Consider the following 7,500-nt stretch of genomic DNA (forward strand, 5'->3'; position numbering starts at 1 on the left):
AAGGGGGCCACGACGATGATGGCTCCTGGGTGTCTGACGTTTAGAGCTTGAATTAAACGGGGCTCGCTATAAATGGCAACTTTATTTAGCGCAGCCACAGACAGGGGATTAGGCCCCTCCCAGGAAACCGTAGCGTCCACCACGACAATTCTCGACCCCATACGGAGCAACAGGTCGGGAATCTTTAAAGCTCCGTCTGTGCACCTAATTCTGGGCTCCACTTCCACCGTCCACCCCTTGCGTTCAGCAATCTTTCGGACCGTCTGGACCAAATGGTCATGTCGACGAATCCGGGTACGCAGCGAAACAGGACACTTCTGTAACACATGCGACAGACTCTCGGTCCGCAAGCACCCCATCCTACACTGGCGTTCACCAGGCGGATTTGAAGGCACTCCACGGACCGGTAAAAGATTGCCCCGCAACTGGACGGCTCTGACGAAGTCAGCACCAGACCAGTAAGGTGGGGGGTTAGGAACCCAGTCGCTGCACCGGGGGTAAGCCCGTCCTTGCCGCAAGCCGTTACCAGAAAAGCTAGTGTCAAGCCTCTCTGACATCCTCTGTGCCAGCGCTCTCATGCTCCCTCCACTCTCCCCCGTCCAGCGCCCCAGTTTGCGAACAAACTCAACGCTGTAGGACGTGGAGAGAGTTGCCGACGTTATTGGGTCGGCAGCAATGAACAGGCGGTTAAGCCTGTTTCGGAGGATGGCTGGTATAATCTCACTAAAGCATGAGACACCGAGCCCACCCTCCCGAACGGGAGCGTGAATAAAGGCTTCAGCACAGGTCTTGCTCAGGTGGAGGTAGCTGCGGACAGCCACCCGCACGACCCGATCAAAATACTTCAGAGTCTTCTTAGTAACGACCGGCGATTGGAGCAGATGTAAATATCTTGGGAGAAGATAAACTTTCAAGATGGCCAACTTCTGCTGCGGCTTCAGAGGGCTCTTCCCAATCCTCCGGAGCTGAATGTTCACCTCGTCCAGCACCGGCTTAGATCTACCCATGACACCGTAATTCGCGCCCAAGTAGCCAAACATCTCGCCCGGCTGCAGCTGCCTGATCGCTTGGCCCTCTATATAAAATAGAGGTCGGGTGATGCAGTATGAGTGCTTATTTGCACGGTTGACCTGGACGGTCATAGCCGTGCATTTGGAGGGGTTGAACCCCATTCCCCTCCTAGCAAAGAAGTCTGCAGCCAGCTTGAGACGCTTAGTGGCCTCCTTAGGCGAATTCGCTAGTAGTAGCAGGTCGTCGGCATAACCTAAGACCGCTAAACGCGCGGTGTCATTTACGGGCAGACCACCCTCGGCGCCTTGGAGATCACAAATCAACTCGTCGAGGACGAAGTTAAACAGGTAGGGGGAAAGCGGGTCGCCCTGCTTTACTCCCCTACATATTGGGATCTCTCCGGTCATACCTCTCCCGAGCTGCACTACGGTAGTGGCATCTTCAAAAGAATCCTCCACATACCGAACAGTAGTCTCGTCTATCCCGAGCCTCTTCATCGCTCTCACGATGGACTGTTGAGAAACAGTGTCGAAGGCTTTACGCACATCGACACTAAGGATGGTATATGGTTTCAGACTCTTTCGTCTCTCCTTAATTAGAGCCTGAAGGGTGAGGTTATTCAATAGGACCCCGTCGACCTGCCGAAAACCTCTCTGGTTGGGGTGGATTTGAATCCCCCCCATACGTTTCCCCAAAATTCTATGTAGCACCCGAGTTACCACCGAGGCGATGGTAATCGGGCGCCAGTTATTGATATCATCTGAGTCACCCCCCTTTGGTATCAGGATCGTCCTGTTTCTCTTCAACGCCGACGGAGCGACGCCAAAGAGAAGCATGGAGTTGAATAAAAGAACAAGCTTCTTCAGAGGCACCTTCATGAGGTCTTTGATTTTGACACCATCGACCCCAGCGGAAGGCGACTTGTTTGCCCCGAGAGCCCATACGATTTCATTCTCCGAAATCGGGCTCGACAAGTCCTGAGTCTCTTGCTTGTCCTTGATGTCTTCTATGTCTCTCTTTGAGGGGTGACTGAAAATCTGCCGAAACTTACTTTCGGCAGATTGGACGTTGGGAAACGTCTGACTCCCCCCTACGGGAGAGTCATCTATGATATTCCGTGCCAGAGAGGCGCGGTTTGTCCGGTACATCTTTTGTACCGTCTTATAAAGAAAGGCTCGTTCTTGACGCCTGTTCAACGCTTCGACAGGTCGTGTCCTTTCCCTTCTGTTATTATTACTATGACCACCTAGCCTGTCGGACATCTGCGGAAGCAGAGCCTTCAGGTAGATGGCTAGTTGCTCTCTCACCCTCTCTCTTTGATTATGGGTGTCGACAAGCTGCGTCATATTATAGACCGCTTCATCGGCATCGACCCATCCACCTTGGGCCGCCCAATAATCTCTCAAGAAGAGAACGATTTTATGTGACTGTCTCAACGGATGGAAGTCTGAGGCATTCGGGTTCAGAGACCCACTGCTGTGCAACTCCGCACTAGATTCGTCGACCACCGAGGCCTCAGAGGTACCGGCCGCATCCGCAGGGGATTGGATGAGCGCAGCGACCGCTTCGGACATCCGTTGAAATACTTCAACGGCGTCACTCGACGGCCCCGCATTCTCACCCGCGAGACGCTGGATGACTTCTTTGTACTTGGCTTCCCTTCTGCGGTTCTTAATGAAGTCTAAGTTCCTTTCTGGGTAAAAACCCAGAAGGTGTTTATTAACGAAGGGGCCATTGTACGCGAGTTCACGTCGAGCCATCTCGAGCATGTCCTCGCTTGTCCATTCGTCCCTACCCCCAGGAACCTCGTACCGATCCTCCAGATCCCGGTTGTACTCCGCTGGGTGTGCCTGTCTCATATGTTGTCGAACGCCGCGATAACCGCGGAAGCGACTCCCACAGATAGGGCACGCGTCAGCGTCGCTGGCCGGTGGACCGCGACATCGCAGTCTCCTCAGGTGAGTCTGCATGCCCGCGTCCGTGGCGAAGGTCGTTCCGCATACGCAGACGACCATCGCAGATGTTTGATTCTCCCTTCAAATAGAAGGTGGTGCAGTAGTGGGTGGGAGGTAAAGTATCTCACCCACTTTTATTGTATCTAAAGAAACTTCTACACCACAATTGCACCGTGCTAGTCGGTGACACCACAAACCCACGCCCTAAGAATGTGGGTGGACCCACGATCTGCTCAAATGTTCGTACAGATCGCTGTGAGGGGGCCACTTAAACTGTTCTATTCTTAGGGTTCGCTTCCGCTCGTTAGCCGGCAAAAGCCGTTACCAGGGACCACCACGTGGAGGTGAGCGGAAACTTGCTGAACAACGCGTGATCAACCGACCGCGCGACACACTGAGGGCGAGACAATTAAGTCTCAAAACACACTCTAAAATCACGCTTTTTCGGTAGGGCACTTGTATATCAGCCAACGGTAAGAGAGTCATAGTTACTCCCGCCGTTTACCCGCGCTTTTTTGAATTTCTTCACGTTGACATTCAGAGCACTGGGCAGAAATCACATTGCGTCAACACCCGCTGGGGCCATCGCAATGCTTTGTTTTAATTAGACAGTCGGATTCTCCCAGTCCGTGCCAGTTCTGAGTTGATTGTTAGATGACGGCCGCAGAGATTACCCAGAGCACCCTTGCGAGCACTCACGGGGTCTCGAAGCTTGACGATTCCGCGGGAGGCCAAGACGCGGGACCGAGCTCGGATCAAACGTAACGCAAGCGAAACGCATCACCTCGCCCAGGCCCGGTACGTTAGCCGTGACCCACTTCCCCAACAAGCCCGACACGCCACAATCCTCAGAGCCAATCCTTATCCCGAAGTTACGGATCTAATTTGCCGACTTCCCTTACCTACATTATTCTATCGACTAGAGGCTCTTTACCTTGGAGACCAGCTGCGGATATGGGTACGAGCCGGCGCGACGCCTACACGTGGCCCTCTCCCGGATTTTCAAGGTCCGAGGAGAAGATCCGGACACCGCCGCAAATGCGGTGCTCTTCGCGTTCCAAACCATATCTCCCTGCTAGAGGATTCCATGGAACTCGAACGCTTATGCAGAAAAGAAAACTCTTCCCGGATCTCTCGACGGCGTCTCCGGGTCCTTTTGGGTTGCCCCGACGAACTCTCTTACGAGGGCCCGGTTTAATTTCGGTTCCGCTGCCGGGTTCCGGAATAGGAACCGGATTCCCTTTCGCCCGACGGGCGTGCGTCACGCGTCAAGATGCATAGCATTTCTGCCACCACTTATAAACACGATTAACAACGCCACATCAACATCGGCTTTCGCCTAGGGCTTAGGATCGACTGACTCGTGTGCAACGGCTGTTCACACGAAACCCTTCTCCACCTCAGCTCTCCAGGGCCTCGCTGGAGTATTTGCTACTACCACCAAGATCTGCACCGAAGGCGGCTCCAGACGGCCTCACGGCCAGCCCTTCTGCGCTCACCTCCGCGACCCTCCTACTCATCAGGGCTTCATGACCGCCCCGAAGGGCGACCGCACATGCCACTGACGGCCGAGTATAAGCACGACGCTTCAGCGCCATCCATTTTCAGGGCTAGTAACTTCGGCAGGTGAGTTGTTACACACTCCTTGGCGGATTCCGACTTCCATGGCCACCGTCCTGCTGTCTTAAGTTACCAACGCCTTTCATGGTATCCCATAAGCGTCGATTTAGGCGCTTTAACTCGGCGTTTGGTTCATCCCACAGCGCCAGTTCTGCTTACCAAAAATGGCCCACTTGGCACTCTGATCCGAAATCTCGCGGCTTCACATTCAAGCAAGCCGGAGATCTCACCCATTTAAAGTTTGAGAATAGGTTGAGGTCGTTTCGACCCCAATGCCTCTAATCATTCGCTTTACCGGATGAGACTCGTATGCAACGAGCGCCAGCTATCCTGAGGGAAACTTCGGAGGGAACCAGCTACTAGATGGTTCGATTAGTCTTTCGCCCCTATACCCAGTTCCGACGATCGATTTGCACGTCAGAATCGCTACGGACCTCCATCAGGGTTTCCCCTGACTTCGTCCTGACCAGGCATAGTTCACCATCTTTCGGGTCCCAGCGTGTACGCTCTTGGTGCGCCTCCTCTCGCAATGAGAATGAGGCGCCCCGGGAATGCGGGTCAGTCATGGAGACCGACCATCTTCCCTTAGTTCACATAAAGTGAACCGTTACTTTCATTGCGCCTTTAGGTTTAGTGATTCCCAATGACTCGCGCACACGCTAGACTCCTTGGTCCGTGTTTCAAGACGGGTCCTGAAAGTACCCAAAGCAATAGCGTCGCTGATCGGCGTTTCAAGAGGTCTGTCCAAGAACACCGCGGCGAACAGTCGCAAACGGACGGAATCGGCACTAGGTCCGATCGCCATCACAATTCACATACTTGCCACGGGCCGGACGCGAACTAAGTCGCGGCCTCCCGCCATCAGTAAACCGTCGAGCGAGCTGTTCGGAAACCCAGTGTCCGTAAACATCGGAAAATCCGAGCTCACGGGCTACACTCGAGACCGTAGAACAGCACCCAACGGATCGCGACGACCTACTAGGGGAGAAGTGCACGCGTCCGAAGCCGGAGATGAACCGAAGGGAACAGCCAACGCGAACGTCGCCGTTTCCACAGTCAGTAAATCCCAACAACAGGCGCGAATGAATCTCCCCATTCGACCTTTCGGGTTTCTCAGGTTTACCCCTGAACGGTTTCACGTACTCTTGAACTCTCTCTTCAAAGTTCTTTTCAACTTTCCCTCACGGTACTTGTTCGCTATCGGTCTCGTGGTTATATTTAGCCTTAGATGGAGTTTACCACCCACTTAGGGCTGCACTCTCAAGCAACCCGACTCTAAGAAGAGATCCTCTAGCAAGCCGCAGCGGTCGCTACGGGCCTGGCACCCTCTATGGGCGATGGCCCCATTCAAGATGGACTTGAACGCGCCGCGAACTCGCCAGATAATGGATCCTTCCAAACACCACATCTCCCGGCGACCGGTTACGATCGCGGGATTCAGTGCTGGGCTAATCCCTGTTCGCTCGCCGCTACTAAGGGAATCCTAGTTAGTTTCTTTTCCTCCGCTTAATAATATGCTTAAATTCAGCGGGTAGTCTCACCTGTCCTGAGGTCGTATGTTCAAATCATCGAAACGTTCCGAAACTAACCTTTGGCGGCTCATAAAATCACGTACCTTACGCGAGGGAGTTAGCCTACTCAAAGGCGTCTATTATCTCCTGCTCCGTATGGCGGATCATGCGAATCCAAGCAAAGTGCTTCGGTGTTTCGGGGGTGCGCTCATGAAAGCTCATCCGCAACGCGCGACAACTGGCACATTAAAGCGATCGGACGTCGTTCAGATTTCTCGGACACGACGATCGCATGTCTACAGTCATGGGCGCAGATCGAGCAATACCACGACACCACAATATATGCTTTCGCAATTCAAGACGGCGCGTTACGAAAACAACTCCTCATCATTCCAACACACGAGGCGTCGAAACGACAGAACGTTGATCGTCACGCGGCAAACCGTCCAACTCGCCCAAATGACCTTCGGTACAGGATCAACGTTAGACGACCTTTACGTCGTCACTTCGTCAAGCCATAACGTCTGGCCGGGCAGTCTTTGTAATGGAACCGACCCTCAGTCAGGAGTGGTCCGAGGACAGTGTCCGAGGACCGCAATGTGCGTTCGAAATGTCGATGTTCATGTGTCCTGCAGTTCGCATGTTGACGCGCAATTAGCTGCGTTCTTCATCGACCCACGAGCCAAGTGATCCACCGTTCAGGGTAATCTTTTATGTTCGATTTCTCGGTACTAGTCGCAATGGACTTTCCCTCGAAATACGAGACGCCAACTGCGAACCTCCTCGAGAATGACATTCCAATGACTGAGACGACCCACTGAAGGGTCAATACGTCAGTCGATCGGCGCAAAATCTTCGGTTCAACTAGTTTGCGTACTAATCTAGTGACAATTATCGTAAAAAATTCGGACGGAGACAAACGTCGCAGACAATCCCGAAAGAGCATAAAAACGCTAATGTAACGGGCGTCGCACAACGTCGACGTCTTCGTCCCTGGAATAGATCGTCCTACCGAAGTCCGTAGACAACGGTAACGACTGATCGATTTCGGGCGAGAATCTTTAAAACCTGCAGCCGGCTCCTCGTTCCGTGCCAAACACGAAACTTCGCCCAGCCACGAACGCGGCAATCCAAGCGCTTCGAATCCTTATTCCGAGCACATCACGAGACTTCGCCCAACTACGAACGTCAGCATAAGCAGCCGGCTCCTCGTTCCATCAAGGAACTTCGCCCAACCACAAACGCCGACATAAGCGGCCGGCTCCTCATTTCGTGAGCATCTCTAAACATGGACCTACAACGAAGGCTGCACACACGTGCGGCCGGCTCCTCGTTTCGAGGATATCACAAGACTTCGCCCAACCACGAACGTCAGCATAAGCAGCCGGCTCCTCGTTCCGTCA

At 53.5% G+C, this 7,500-nt stretch overlaps 1 non-coding gene across 1 annotated transcript; it reads right to left on the reverse strand.

The window, feature by feature from the left end:
• Window positions 1-6,648: 6,648 nt before the first annotated feature.
• LOC123686788 lies at window positions 6,649-6,803 on the reverse strand. Its single transcript, XR_006748547.1, has one exon. It is a non-coding gene; the product is annotated as a 5.8S ribosomal RNA (ribosomal RNA).
• Window positions 6,804-7,500: the final 697 nt, after the last annotated feature.

The sequence above is a fragment of the Harmonia axyridis genome, chromosome X (genome assembly GCF_914767665.1).
Source record: "Harmonia axyridis chromosome X, icHarAxyr1.1, whole genome shotgun sequence".
Taxonomy (NCBI): Eukaryota; Metazoa; Arthropoda; class Insecta; order Coleoptera; family Coccinellidae; genus Harmonia; species Harmonia axyridis.